At 39.7% G+C, this 14,401-nt stretch overlaps 1 protein-coding gene across 1 annotated transcript in view; it reads right to left on the bottom strand.

Annotated features, from left to right (window-relative positions):
- ndrg2 (NDRG family member 2) overlaps positions 1 to 14,401 on the bottom strand; it is a 40,533-nt gene that overhangs the window by 15,775 nt on the left and 10,357 nt on the right. The gene's annotated exons all lie outside the window — the stretch shown is intronic.

Raw genomic sequence — 14,401 nt, 5'->3', positions numbered from 1 at the left:
TAATGCGTACGACTGATGATATATTTTATATACATTATATCCAAATTATATTATTATATTAAAACACTGTGTTGATATTTGTATAATGTAGCACTAAAATGAGAAAATCCATCAATATTTCTGCGTCAGAGTTCTACATAAGTTAATGCACCATTGTGTGATTGTGAGAAACGACAGCCAACAAACCAGCGGCTGATAACAATGTTGTTAAAGGAGAAAATGAAACGTAGTCAAGCGTGCCACTTAATTTCAGGCGCCTTCACACCTTTACAGCGACAGTGTTTGTTACTGCACGTTACTGTCGGTCCACCGCAGCAACTAGGAGTTAAAAGCCGCACCCGCGGGCATCGCAAAGTTGGAAGGAGAAGCTAAGCTCATTTAATTTCCCCACATTGATCTTTGCACTGGTCTGGGAATTCAATCAGAGGCCCTCCCAGTCACGACTCCAGACATCCCACTGCCACAGGATTTTTAAAGTGCTACTTCTCATGGTTAAAGAAATGGCAAAAAAACGGCTCATCTGCACGATTCATTCATTCAGATGTAAGTATATCACCTGAGACACACAACTTGATCTGGAGGAACTGAAGGATTTTTGCATTTATTCTCACCCACTTTAGTTACCTGCAAGACCTGTTAATAGACTGCATTTTGCAGCAGCACATACATAGGGACCTTTGACATGCAAATAACATAAATGACGCTCAGATCGGTGCAGTGGGAGAAATTCCACACTTTGACTTCCTGCTTGCAGCCATGCTCTATTTTACTTCCTTACATTATTGTGAGAATCTGATTTTTTAATCACAGCTCGCCCTGATTTATGGCACAAAACCAGCAGCAGCTGGAATACACACTGAAGGTCTGCAGCCTTGAACTGTTTGGGGTTTTCTTCCTCACTGGGACAAAGCAAACTGACAAACTGTCGCTCAGAAACCAAGTTAAGACATTTGATGTTGGATCACGTGGAGATGACAGCTGCACATACACGCAACGGGACATTTTTCAGAGTGGACAGCAGGTCTATCAGCAAGAACTGCTTTGTATTACTACCATCCATGCTGTCATCTTACACTATTTTTTGTTATTTTGGAAAATTACCCACACTGAGAACCTCAACCGCCACAGAGCAGCGATTTTTTTGTAGTTTGGCTTGCAGCATTTACCGAGGCTGAAAGGAAGTGAGCGCGCTCAGGTTGTTATTGTGCCTATCTGAAAGCATTATGCTCAATCTGACATTTAAACGTGGAATAGGGGACCTTGTGACATCACTTTTTGTGCGAGCGTGCCCGTGCGCAATTCATGCTCCCATAAACAGATGACTGTATTCTGTCTGGAGATTATTAAAGGAAGTGGGTGGTTGGGGGAGATTGCAAGTTCATGTGTGCGTGTTCGCTCGCATGTGTGCACTCATCAGAAAATGAACTGCTGGCCCCGAGGGAGCTGTGTGCATTGCGCACGGAAATGATTAGTCACCAAAGAGCCCAGCACACACACACACGAACCCTCAGTTCCTCCACTGTTGACCATCCATCTCTCCTCCACTCCCTTTACATTCATCTGTGTATTAGTTTATTGCGTTTATCAGCATCTTATTTTTTATTAATCCTGCCACTGTGCCTGTGTCTCTCTCTCCCTTTCCTTCACTCAGTATCAGTTTCGCACTGACAGCCACTCAGTGGAGGCATCCACTGATTTATTTTATGACTTTATTGCATCACTTCAGCCTCTGGAAGTACTCAGATTTGTCCTCCTCAGCATTTGTGTTTCAGAGAAAGTAGCATCTGTATGCCAGCCTCATCCTCCTGAATGCTGGACTGGGATATAATAGTTTTGGCTGAAGAGAAAAAGGAAAAAAAAAATGAACAAAAAAATGTTAATCATCTAATGGCGAGAAAATCCTGCAGACAGATTACAGTCAACTGATCTGTGAGCCAACCAATATCAGTCTACAAAATTGTATCCAAATCCATTTCAGTGCCGTAACTACCTACAGTGTCGCTCTCATTATCAATTATTCACTGAACGGAGGCTGTCTGCGGTTTGGGCAGGCACACATGTCTGCGTCTTCGCCTCGTTGCTCCATATACCGTCCTGCCATGTGTGTCCTCGTGCTATATGTGACACTATATAGGCAGCTCACATTTGGCACTCAATCAGTCTGTAGATAAAAAAAAGCTAAGCCCTTCTTCACAGCTCCAGAAATGCAATTCTGTAAAATGCAATGCACAATGTCCTACATACTTCGTATGCTTAGCAGACAACTGCACAAACACGGGCTCATAAAAGCTGGAGTCTTTTAATATTTGGTCATTTTGGCAACAAACTAGTCCACAATCACCTAAATGAATGTGGGGTTGTTTTTTCGCACATAACTAATCCATTAAATCGCCATTTATTGACTGACAAATCATTAACAACTAAGACAGATGCCCAGAATTTTATGGCTCCAGCTTCCTAATTATCTGCTGCTTTCCTTTTATTTACATGGAAATTTTGTCTGACAAGATAAAGTGTCAGTTAATGAAGAAAATAAATGGCTAATTAATCAATAAGAACATAAATTAGGCCATTAGCACAGAAGAATCGATCAATTTACAATGAAGGCAGTACTGAAGCGAACATACAATTCAACAGGCAGATTATTAAGAAAGAGCAATAAAATAATTAAAGACAAGAACACCAACAGACTGCAGTGAGCGGATTAATCAGCCACATATGTTCAGTGAATTACACTTTGGGACAAAGAAAGTAGGTTAGTCTTAATTAGAGTTCAACTGATACTGGGAAAATTTCTGGGTAAGTACTGGAGTCTGATCAATACAGAATTTTAAGACCGATATCGGTACCAATATTTGGTCATTTGAAAATCTGATATTCTGATTTATCAGCAATTTTTTTTTCTCTTAGAAATGCAAAACATAAACAGATGTCGCTACTATTTGTTAAGTGTAGCTATTTATTTAGTTGTTTACTTGTGTTTGTTCCCAATGTGTGTGTTGCCAGCAGAGAAGTTGAAACTGTGGAAGATCAACACTTATAATGTGGCTGAAAGGTTTTTAATTTTAATTTGTCAGCTGCTAAAACTACCAATCAATCGGGAAATAGCTAATAATCACCAATAACACTGGCATTAATCAGTAAGGTTGATTATTCTTGTTATCAATATATAGGAAAATATCTATAATATACAATCAGTATGTGAGAAGTAATTTTAGAAAAAGAAATAATGGCATCATTGATCATTAAGTTTCAAGCAATGTACTTAAAAACAAGAAAACAGCGATGTACCCTGAGATACCGCTGGCTCTGCTCGACCATAAGTTCAGTGGGATGCTGCAGATAGTTCTGGAAGTATTGCAAAAAAATGACTTTTTTTGTACAGACAATAAGGGAGAAAAAGACAACCAACACATCAGTGATTTTCACATTTTTTAAAAGAATGTATTTTTGTGTGAATCCTGAAAATGATTAGGGAGGAAAAGAGACACGCAGGAGGCGTGCAGCTGTAATACTCGATAGATCGATGTGAATACACTTTAGTCAACTTTAATGCAGGTCCGGGAATTTGTATAAACATCAGAAGAATGCTAATTTTGCTGCTATCTTACAAAAGGCAAAAAATAAATAAATAATAATACAGAAATACTAAAGACTAAGCTCCCCAACCCGCCCCCATCTCTTAGATGTCCAACGGGTATGTGAAGCCTGTTTCTGGACTGTGGCTTTACCAAAGACTTTGACTGCTTCACTGGGGATTTTATGCCTTTAGCATCTGGCACAATAACACATGCACTGATGCAAATACAGGATGTGAGCACTTGGACTAGATGCTACTTTATCTGGGGTATTTTCACTTCACTGCTATTAAATCCACACTGACTGAAATGACAGAGGAAACGGTGTTTGTGAGTCTTAAGCATACTACGGTATTTATAAAAGGGGCCCCAACAGGCTATTTTGAGAGGCTTATAAACAGAAGTGGAATATTCTATGGAGAAACAACCTGATCCCAAATGCAACTACAGGATAGGACTCAAGTTAGTGAAGTGTGTTACCTAAAAAAGGCACATTTAGGAATTTGAAATGACAATATAAACACATACACACAAGCCCAAAATCTCTGTTTTGTAATTTTGTACATTATGACTACGCTTAGCCTTAATCCTGTCCTGCTTGATATGTAGATTACTCTGCCACAGCTTCTCCCCTCTATTATGATTGGTCTGACATGTCCTGATATGCCCCCAAAGTATATTTGTTTTTGTGAGTCTTTAATTTTATTAATAGGTGTCTGGTATTATCCCACTTGTGTTGAAAGTATTGGGTTTCTGCATAAAAGAGATGACTAGCAGCCATGCAGAGGAATTCTTTTCCATGGCACAAAGACAGATACCTTATATAACACAAACATGACTTCTGTATGCAACGATTGCTTTATATTTATTGCCCTGCAAGATCAATAATCATTTAGTTAAATCAGTAATCCATAACTAAAAAGTAGGAATCCCATTAAAGCCTGACATCACCATATTACGTCAGGAATGTGAAACTGAATAATAGAGTTGGTCTTTGTTAACCACCACATTCATATGATTTTCACTGGCCCAAAAAGCTTTTGATGAAATGCACAGTTGTTGGAAAAAGAGTGTCTGCACGACAGCAAATACATTTCTCAGTGCATCAAAACCTGAACATTTTTTTTTGCCTGAAATGAACCTGGCCCAGTTCTCACAAAGTCTATAAGAGCTCTAAGACCACGTCATTTTTCCCACTGATAGATCTGCTGACTGACTGATCAGAGTCCTATATAGGAATAATAGGACAGCAGTCCCCAACTTTTCTGTGCTACGGACCAGTTTTACTGTCAGACAATATTTTCACGAACCAGCTTTTAAGGTGTCGCGGAAAAATAAAACAAAATAAAATAAGACCAAGACAAAAACTGTGGCATATTGTAAATATAATAAACGCGAATTCACTGTATAATTGTGTAACGTTATTAGCAGCATCCTCCTGAAATGCTTTCTAGTCGCTATGGTAACACGTAAATACTTCTTTCAAAATAAGACACACAACTACAACACAGGAAAAGACCCAGGGAGGCCAAGTTAACGATAAAAACATTGAAAACCATACATTTCACACCCGAGCCTCAACTCTCGCGGCTTGGTACCAAACGACTCACGGACCGTGGCCCGGGGCTTGGGGGCTGGGGACATTATTGGATTAGTCGACACTGGGTACTTCTAAATTCCATATTCCGATATAGATACTGATAAGTTTTTTTCCAGACTTGGCTGAAGGGTTTTTCTCAAATTTCTTTTTTACCTTTCATATTTGCATATAAATCCTGATATTGATCGATCAGCAAATAGCTGATATCAACCAATGCTGGCATGATAAATCAGACGAGCTCTAACACAGAATTCCTAGCACTAAAGCACTTGATTAATGTAATGGGCCGCACACACACAGAAAATGACCCAGTGAAATTCTGTGATTTACAGCAGCATCATGCAAAACTAATCTTAGTGATGAAAAGCAAGCAGGAGCAAAGTTAAACCAGTTTTGGCTTTGAGGTGAGCATCTGATGAGACATGGCAAATAATACTGCTGTCTGATAAGAGGCTCATCTATTAATACAAGTCTGAAATGTTGATTAGCTAAAAAATGTGCATCGGATTTCTTTATATGTGGAGGCCTTTAGTCTGGCGTTCCTTCAGCTCCTTTTTCTTTTGCTCTCCACTGCTCACTGCATTTGGGTGATAATTAATTCTCTGTCGGTTTGTCATTGCTGGAAATGTCTTTCATATTTCATGCAGTCGTTTTTCCATTGTTGATGCAAAAATGTAGATTAGTACAGGTTCAAAGAGTCATGATGCTCAATGTCAAACATTAATCAGTTGAATAATGAATAAAATAAGCACAGAACACATTTAGGACATCAGTGTGGTGACAGGTCTTCTAGACTTGCTATGACAAAAGAGTAAATTCAAAAGCTGGTAAATACTGTTTTTTGTGTTGTTTGGGTTTATTTTTGTTTTTTTGTTTTGGGGAAGATTGCCGGACCGATGGCTGTTCTCTTAGTTGGAGGTCTTTGTAATCAAAGAGTGAGTTTTTTTTCTTCACTGGAGCAAAATCTCATCTGAACACTTTGGACTGCAAGCTGTCATTTTATAAATATGCAAAGGCCTGATTGTTCACGCAGCAACAACAGCTACCACAGCATATAACAGAGACACTCTCATTACAACATACTTAGAGAGATCTTCACTCTCCATTAACCACACCACTGCTCGACTCTATATCAGCAAATAGTTGTCTGCTACCATATTTGTCCAAAGTGATCAAAAATCTGGTATGTGGAGCCTTTAATTACACACTGTGGGAGCAATTAAAGATAATATATTTAGCACTGTAGGCATAAAGACCGCTGTGGCTGAAAATCTGCTGAAACATCACATAGTGCTCAGCAGCCAGTAGTAAAGGAATCTAAATGATCTGCAGCCAAAGTCTTCAAGAATACAAGCTGCCAAAAACAGTCACATGACGACCTTGTACATCAGGAAAAATGGGACATTACGTCTCATGTAACTTCACTATTAGATTTAATCTGATCTCACTTACATACACACACTTTTTATATACAGCTTCCCGACGCTCTACTATCTTAATCTGTTCTCCATCATCCATCTTTCTGTATCTGTGCCTCTCCGAGTCAGTGTGGTCAGTGTGTTTTAGAGCGTGTGATAACTGCTAAACTGCACAGGAGGCAGCGTCTGTCACCATGGAAAGAGAAAGAGAAAGATGGAGAGAAACAGACAGATTTGCATGAAGAGTAAGAAGTGAGGGAGCATGGTAAGCTTGCCTTTCATTTGCCTCTACTCTGCTTCCACCCAGCAGCTATCAGAGAACAGCTGCTTGGTTTATTTGTTGCTCAGAACAGGTTCGTTGTCTCATCAGGTTGTGTCACATAATTGCTTCAACTAAATGAATCCAACCTTGTTTTATACGCATTCCTAATCATGCAGCGCGATGGCAGCTCACTTGTTTACCGTTAGCGGGTCCACTCGGTCCAGCGTGTCACGTTGGGTTTCTGTCAATCCTTGCTGTCATTCCTGCTCCCTTCCCCCCCTTCTTTTCCTCATCCTGCTCTGTCACACTGACTCCATCTCTTCGTCCTTCAGCACAATGCAATGTCACCACGCGGTGACTTCAGATTCAGGCTGCCAGTAAAGGTTGATTGCAGCTACGTAATACTAGTGAGGTTTCACTGAAAAGCCTTTGTGACCACTTTGGGATTTGGGGAGGTTAACTAAACAACACAAAAAATGAAACCTGAAGTAAAAAATGAGTTTCTGAATTTTCCAAGCAGGAAAAATTTGTAGTTAAAAGAGAGAAATCGCCTGATTGAGCTGTTCCTGTGGGTTATTAGAGATCATTGGGTTTGTAATGGATCAGTATTGGTTTGTGAATTGTTTGCGATTACTGGGACTTTTTATATTGATTCATAATAAAATGAGGTCTTCATTTAAGTCACATTCACAGACACAATCTGAGTAAACTAATAGCAAAATACTTTTTTAATGAACTCGTGAATTAAGAACCTCAAAGAACAACTTTTAGCAGCAACAATCTCCATCAGGCATTTCCTAGAACTGTGTCAGCGTTTTACACACTGCTTATATACTGTATGTATATTAGCAATGATGAACCCAGTTGTGACATTTTTGGTTCAAATCATCATGATTAAGTACGGAGGTCAGGAGAGACGTACAACGGCGAATGTCGACAGCCTTCAGTAAAACACGTTGGAGGCTCTGTCATTGGTTTCAACATGACGATGACCCCAAACACCCTGCCACAGTACTAGAAAGCATATCTGGTTAGAAAAACACACAGTGGAACACAGTCAGTCATGGATTGGCCTCCCCAGAGCTCGGACCTCAACATCACTAAAGCAAAGTGGGATCGTCTAAAGGGAGCCGACAGCCAAAGAAGAGCTTTGAATGCACTTGAATGTGGGCTAAAAGAATAACAATAACCTACTTCCCTGGAGATAATGGTGATAAATATCCTGGCACGGTAAAAGTTTTCTGGAACAAACATTATCAGAGAAAATGTTGGCAAACTTACAACTCTAATATCTACAGCCCGTCCTCATCTTTTTCCACCTACTCAACTTTTGCATTAGTACCAAACTAACTGCCAGCACTTGAACAAAAAACAACATAATCATGCAAAGTACAAACCAGAGTACTTCAAGCCTCCTCTAGCAGTATGCACCTGATGCTGACATTGTTAGGCACTATGAAACTTCAGCCTATTCCTACTTCACTGCAGCTGCATGTGCTACTAGCTTGAATGCACATTTTAGTGTCCATGAAAGCTGACCTGCAAAAAAAACTTGTCCACAATACATAAAACCTCCCAAGCCAAAAAAAACCCTTCTAACAATGAGGTTCAAGAAATACTGGTATGTTTACAGTACATTGTAAGACTTTCTCTATATATCCACTGACCTGTTTTCTTTCAGCATCATTTTCAATCCCTGCTGCTTTTCATATTTCCTTTGGAAGACTAAAAGGTGTAGTCTGGGTTATACTGACACCTTTCCACACAGCAAGTTAGAAGTAAATCACGTCTTCTCAACGTTTTGACTTAAAGAAAACATTAAAATATCATGTGAACAAGGTCAGCAAACAGCAATGCGTATCTATAAATGGAGGTTGCGGCACTGCAAGAGTAAAAAGCTTTTGCCAACAGACTCAGCTGCCAGCAAAGTTAGAGACACAGAAGCTTGTACTCGTGCCATCAGAACAAGCAATTTGATGGATTTTTCTTCTATCGTAAACAAAACAGAGAATCTTATAGAGTAAAAGCATCCACATAAAAAAAGACAAATAAAAGAGCTTCAACATCAAAGTACTGATTTTTTTTTTTTTTTTGATCGATCACCAACCGTCAAATTTTGTTTGCTGAGCTGGCAGAACAAGTTGCTGACCAACAGGAAAAGTTTCCCTCGCTCCATCTGCCCTCTTTCTTTCTTCTCTTAATATAAACTCTCTCTTTATCACAGCTCTATACTCTTCCCCATCACTCTCCATCCATCTTTGGCCACGATGCTGACTTGTCATTCACCTTCCTCTCGATTCCTGCCAATAATCGCTCCCCGTTCTGCATCACTGCAGGTCTTCGTCTCATTTCTCCCATCCTCTTTCTGTCTCTTTCACCACCCAACAGCAAGTGGGAAAGAAAAAAAAAGGCAAATGTTTCCACTGGCACCCTCTTTTCTTTCATTTGGTCTCACTCTGCTGCCACCAGTGTTTGCAGTTCTGAACAAAAAGGGGCGACTAGACACTCAAATTCGCACACGCACCCAGACACATAAACACTGAAAGTAGTGCGCTGAGCTTTAAGGTAACCTATATTGGGAATGTAGGCTGAAGGTTGAAATTCTGAAAGGTTAAACCAGTGGCATCTGGCGGACATATGCGGCCGCTTCAACGTGTGAAGGCGTCGCTATCGAGGAGATGAAAAATGAGAGGGTGATGAGTGGCAGGAGGTTGAGGGATTAATATTTGTCTCTTCACAGTTCGTGACATTTAAAAAAAAAGACAGCTGTTTGGAGAAATATGACTCAGGAACAGCATTCTTCATGTGCTCAAACTCATGGAGGATTTTAAGACCATTTTTTTAACTGGCGGAAATAATCTACCAGTCAAATGAATAACTCAAAGTAAATTATAATTCAGTCACATGTTTGACCATGTTTTACTGTAGGGTCAGTATGTGGAATAACATGGAAGCATAGATCCACCCTGCCTTGCTTCAACAGTGCAGGTTTATGGAGGTGTAATGCTGTATGGGGATTATTTTCTTGGCCCCTTAGTACCAAATGAGCAGTGTTTAAATGTCACAGCTGACCTGAATGTTGTTTCTGACCAGCAGTGTTGGGTGTAATGTGTTGCAAAGTTACAAAGTAACTCGTTACCGTAATCACATTAGACCTGTTCAGTAACTTTTTACTGTACTAAACTCAGTAATTACATAAAAGATACAAATATGTTGTTACTTGTGTTACCAAACGCAACCAGCTGATTTCAGTTTATGTGCAGCAGGAGGAAATTGGTGGAGCGATATGGATCTTGAGGAGCAGCGATATGGACAGAAGCAGAGCTTTGTGTCGGTGCGGCGATGTATCCTCATGTTTATATTGTTAAATGGTAATCACATGACCATGCATTTCAGGTCATTTTACAGAGAAACGAGTAAGTAATGTAACACGTTTTGTAACAAATTACTTTCTCCGGTGATTAATCAAGTACATAATGCTTTACTTTTAAGAAAAATAACACGTAAGGTGTAATACATTACTTTTCTTGAGTAAAAACCCCAACACTGCTATGCCATATCACATCCTCCACAATAATCAATTTTTACATGATATAAAATTGTCATCTCATTCTGTTGTTGCTATAGCAACACCATGCATTAACGTTCCCTGATGCATACAACAACAAGATAAGCCTGGGCATATCTGACAGCGAGAGCTGTATGTCAGCTACAGGTGACGTTTTAGCACCTACAGTTTATAAGGAAGCTGGCGGCTTGCAACCCAAATGTAACCAAACGACAGGGCTTTAAGCAGCAAATTGCTTTCTGTTTACAAAAGTTTTAAGCAGCTATTTTATATTCTTACTTAAAATTTCAAGGCAAAACACTATCTAGGCAACTGATGTCCTTGCATTTGACTTTTGCTGTGTCACGGCTGTCGCGCTGTAATACTGCTGCTGCTTGAACCTCTTTTCAATAGAGTCTCGCTTCAAATTAACAAGTGTGTCACTAATAAGAGCAGCTCATTGGAAAAGAAGGATGGAAATGCCCTTCATTTACTTGCACTAATAAATGATGCTGCCTGCAAGCTGCAAGGCTAAATAAAGCTATATCACCCACCCATGTCTATCCATTTAAGACTTCTGATGGCTGCAGGATAACACGCCATGTCACAAAGCTCAGATTGTCTCAAACTGGTTTCTTGAACGTAGCAGTGAGTTCACTGTACTCAAATACCCTCCATAGTCAACTCAGTCGGTTCCCTGAAGTAACCGACTCAGGCAGTAAGCAGTAGGTCTCCTGGGGAGAAGGGAACTTACCCTTGGTTTAATTTTTCAGGTCAAAAAGCTACATCAATCTTTTATATACAGTCTGTGATGCATTGTATTTATATAAAAGATTTACAACAGCAGACTCTTCCTTACACAGAAAAAAAGTCAAAAGGAGTAAAAGTAAACTATCTCACAAGAAATAAAAAGAAGTTGAATGCAGTAAAGCACATTTTTGACCCATTTTTTTTTTTTGCAATTTCAAACTAAAGTCACTGGAGATTTGCAGTTTTCATGTGACATGCACAAAAAAATGCAATCCCACACATTTATCACCCTGCTAACACAAATCTGCACTGCGAAGAGACCCAGGTGCCGAGGACATAAACACTCTCAGGACCAAATCTGTCCTCTGTCCTGAAACAAATCACGTTAGTGTGCAATACTTCACTGCTGTCACACCTGGGTACCGCTTTTCCAGTTTTATATATGCAGAGTGACACACTGCTCTTCCTCGGGTGTGCTTGGATCCCTTTTTTCTTATATAATTCTGCACACTCATATATCAAAGGTAAACACATGGAGGGACCAGCTTTAAACAGAGTTCTTTGGCCTCCATTTAAAATAAAAAGATCAAGTTTTAGGAGCCACTATGAAATATTTTTATGTAAAGTTTTGCTTCTAACATGAATATGCGTGTTATTCCCAAAATCTGACAGCTTTACAGCAAAAAAGAGAATATTTCAGCTAATGCTGACATAACTGGGAAGGTTTGCTTTGGAAAGTTTTTCCCTTTTCTTGGCTTTATTGTCTTTATTACGCAACACAAAATAACAAATGAGTCTATGTAATCTAAACTCTGTCGTTTTTAATCAGTCGATTTAAGAATTTTGAAATGACTCAGAAATGAAAAACAGAAACGTGCTCCAGGGAGGTGAAGTTCCTGATTTATAATGACACTTAGATCCGGAGATCGAGACCTGTTTTCTTAGTGATAGCCTAGAAAACCTGACATGTGGAAATGATGGGAGGCGAGGTCTATTTTAGGGACTTTTTTTCTGGCCGGACACAGTGACTTTCAGGAGTTTTGTTGTCACTCTGAAACTTTCTTTCTATCCTCAAACATGCATGCAAGTGCAAAAAAGGAACAATTTTATATTCAGTTAGTTTTAAAGCTGCTTTAACCTAATACCTACATGAAAAAATGCATGAGGATCCATTAGATCGTCTTCTTATTACACACTGCAGAAATTTCAGCATGATGTTATATGTGAACCTGAGGAGCTTCTAAGAGACGTCTGAGTAACTGATTGGGAAATAATTCAATTTGTGCTTTGAAACCACAAGAATCAAAGCTCACTTTATCAATGAGGGAGAATTAGATTGTAAACATTTCTGTGACTTCTGCTCATTTCAAAGCAGGCCCACTTTCATGCAGTCAGTTAAACTATTTAGATGTTTTGTAGGGGGTCTGTTGCTACGTCTGCTGGACCGAAAGCAGTTCAACAGCAGGAAAAAGAGGGAAAAAATGAGCGACGACTGTCTGCTGAGAAAGGAAGCCCAACAGCAGCCACCATGGAGACTCGGAGAGGAGCCAAAGCTCCCCTCGTCTCCTCGCTGAGCCAAGCCTTTGCTCGCTCTCATCCCATGTGAAAAGCCTGTTTTCTCTCGCTGTCTCTCAACAGACCACTTTGGGCCCTTGTCTCTTCAAATTCTCACTCGTCCATCACTCAGCAGCTCAGCTCAGTTCTTCTTCTTCTTCTTTTCATTTTCAGGACACCTATTATTCGCTCCATCATGATCTCACCTCCATGCAGACATCCAGGCTCTGCATATCTGTCCTGGGAGGTGATTAAACGCTCTGACAAAAGGGTATTCACCACAGATCGCATCCTCAGAGAGATCATTATTAAAGTTGCACATGTTTCTTTGAATTTCGGTCATTATTATTAATAACTGGATGAATAGAAAACACAACAAATAATCATTGATTTGTTGTATTGTTATCAAATTCATAGGAAGAAAATGTTTTGGGACAAAATCTAGGCCAGACAGCCACTGCAGCAGTTACCTAAGCCTGCTAATGTACGCATGCAGCCTGCAATAATCTTTTATCCAACGGTTAATGATAACAGGTTGCTAATGTAGCTTTCAGGTAATTGCGAATAATCAAACAGCTAACATTTAAAACTGTTTAATACTTTGGGTGAAACAGGAGTTTTCCTGACCTCTGAGATTCCTTCTAAACTGTGGTTCAGTGTTATCAACGTTAGCTACTTAGCCGTTAGCAAGGGTAGGAGATGTGTGCTTGAGTGCAATGGTGCAGTGTGAAATTATGGAGGAGGCAAAGATGGCAGTTTTTGTATCAATATTCTTGCAAATGACATCATAATTTGACAAAATCAAGAACACTGTAAGTCATCTTATTCTGGTCCCTGGCTGGTCAAATGGTGCATGTCTAGTTATCAACCAAGACAAATCATTGTATTACTCTAGAAGCTCTCAAAACTTCTGCAAACCCAGTCACACAAGTCTAAATGGTCCATCGCATCAGGACTGCTATTTGGACTGCAAATAAAAAAAATAATCTTTCATGTACAGTGGCTAATATTTGAAAATGTCACCTTCCAAATATCAATAATATTGTCAATATCAGTTATCAGTAATGGCAAAAATGTTTTTGGCAAATTTATGACCAAAATGAAGAAAAACTTCAAAGACGTCTGATGCACTGAACATAAGCGCTAATGGCTTTATTGATGTGAGTGGAGGCTACGCATTTCATCTTTTCTTTCTCTTCTGTGAAATTCAGAATCGCTTATCTTTTTGTTCACCCCTCAGAGAGCGCTGGAAGTCCACTGAAAGGCTTTTAGTTTGCTCACTCAATAGTTGTGAGAAAGTATGAAAGTGAAAAATGAAGCAAACCAGTAATTAGCTTGAATAATGATGTGACTATAGCACAGACAGCATTTCATCTTGTGCAGGTCCGGTCTGTGAGTGTATGTCAGCAGCTTTAAAAAAAAAAAGACTGGGCAGAATCAATTGTTTTGATCCAGGAAGCAGACACGCCTGTGACACACAGAGACCCATGCAATCAGGCACACACTCAAAATAATTGACCTTCAAGCTAGGGTAAATTGATATGTTGGACCAATTGGCTAAGAGCTGATGGAGATAAATAGCCTGGTGATGGTTAGCGGATTTCTGTAGCAGATACACACAGAGGAGCGTTTCGTAAGCTCAGATCCCTAAAGTGTTACTTCTGGCCTCCGACGTCTGTTCAAGGAGCGATT

Source organism: Oreochromis aureus, linkage group 3 (genome assembly GCF_013358895.1).
Source record: "Oreochromis aureus strain Israel breed Guangdong linkage group 3, ZZ_aureus, whole genome shotgun sequence".
NCBI classification, from domain to species: Eukaryota; Metazoa; Chordata; class Actinopteri; order Cichliformes; family Cichlidae; genus Oreochromis; species Oreochromis aureus.
The sequence above is the reverse complement of the archived record's forward strand: the minus strand, read 5'-3'. Positions and strand labels throughout refer to the sequence as shown.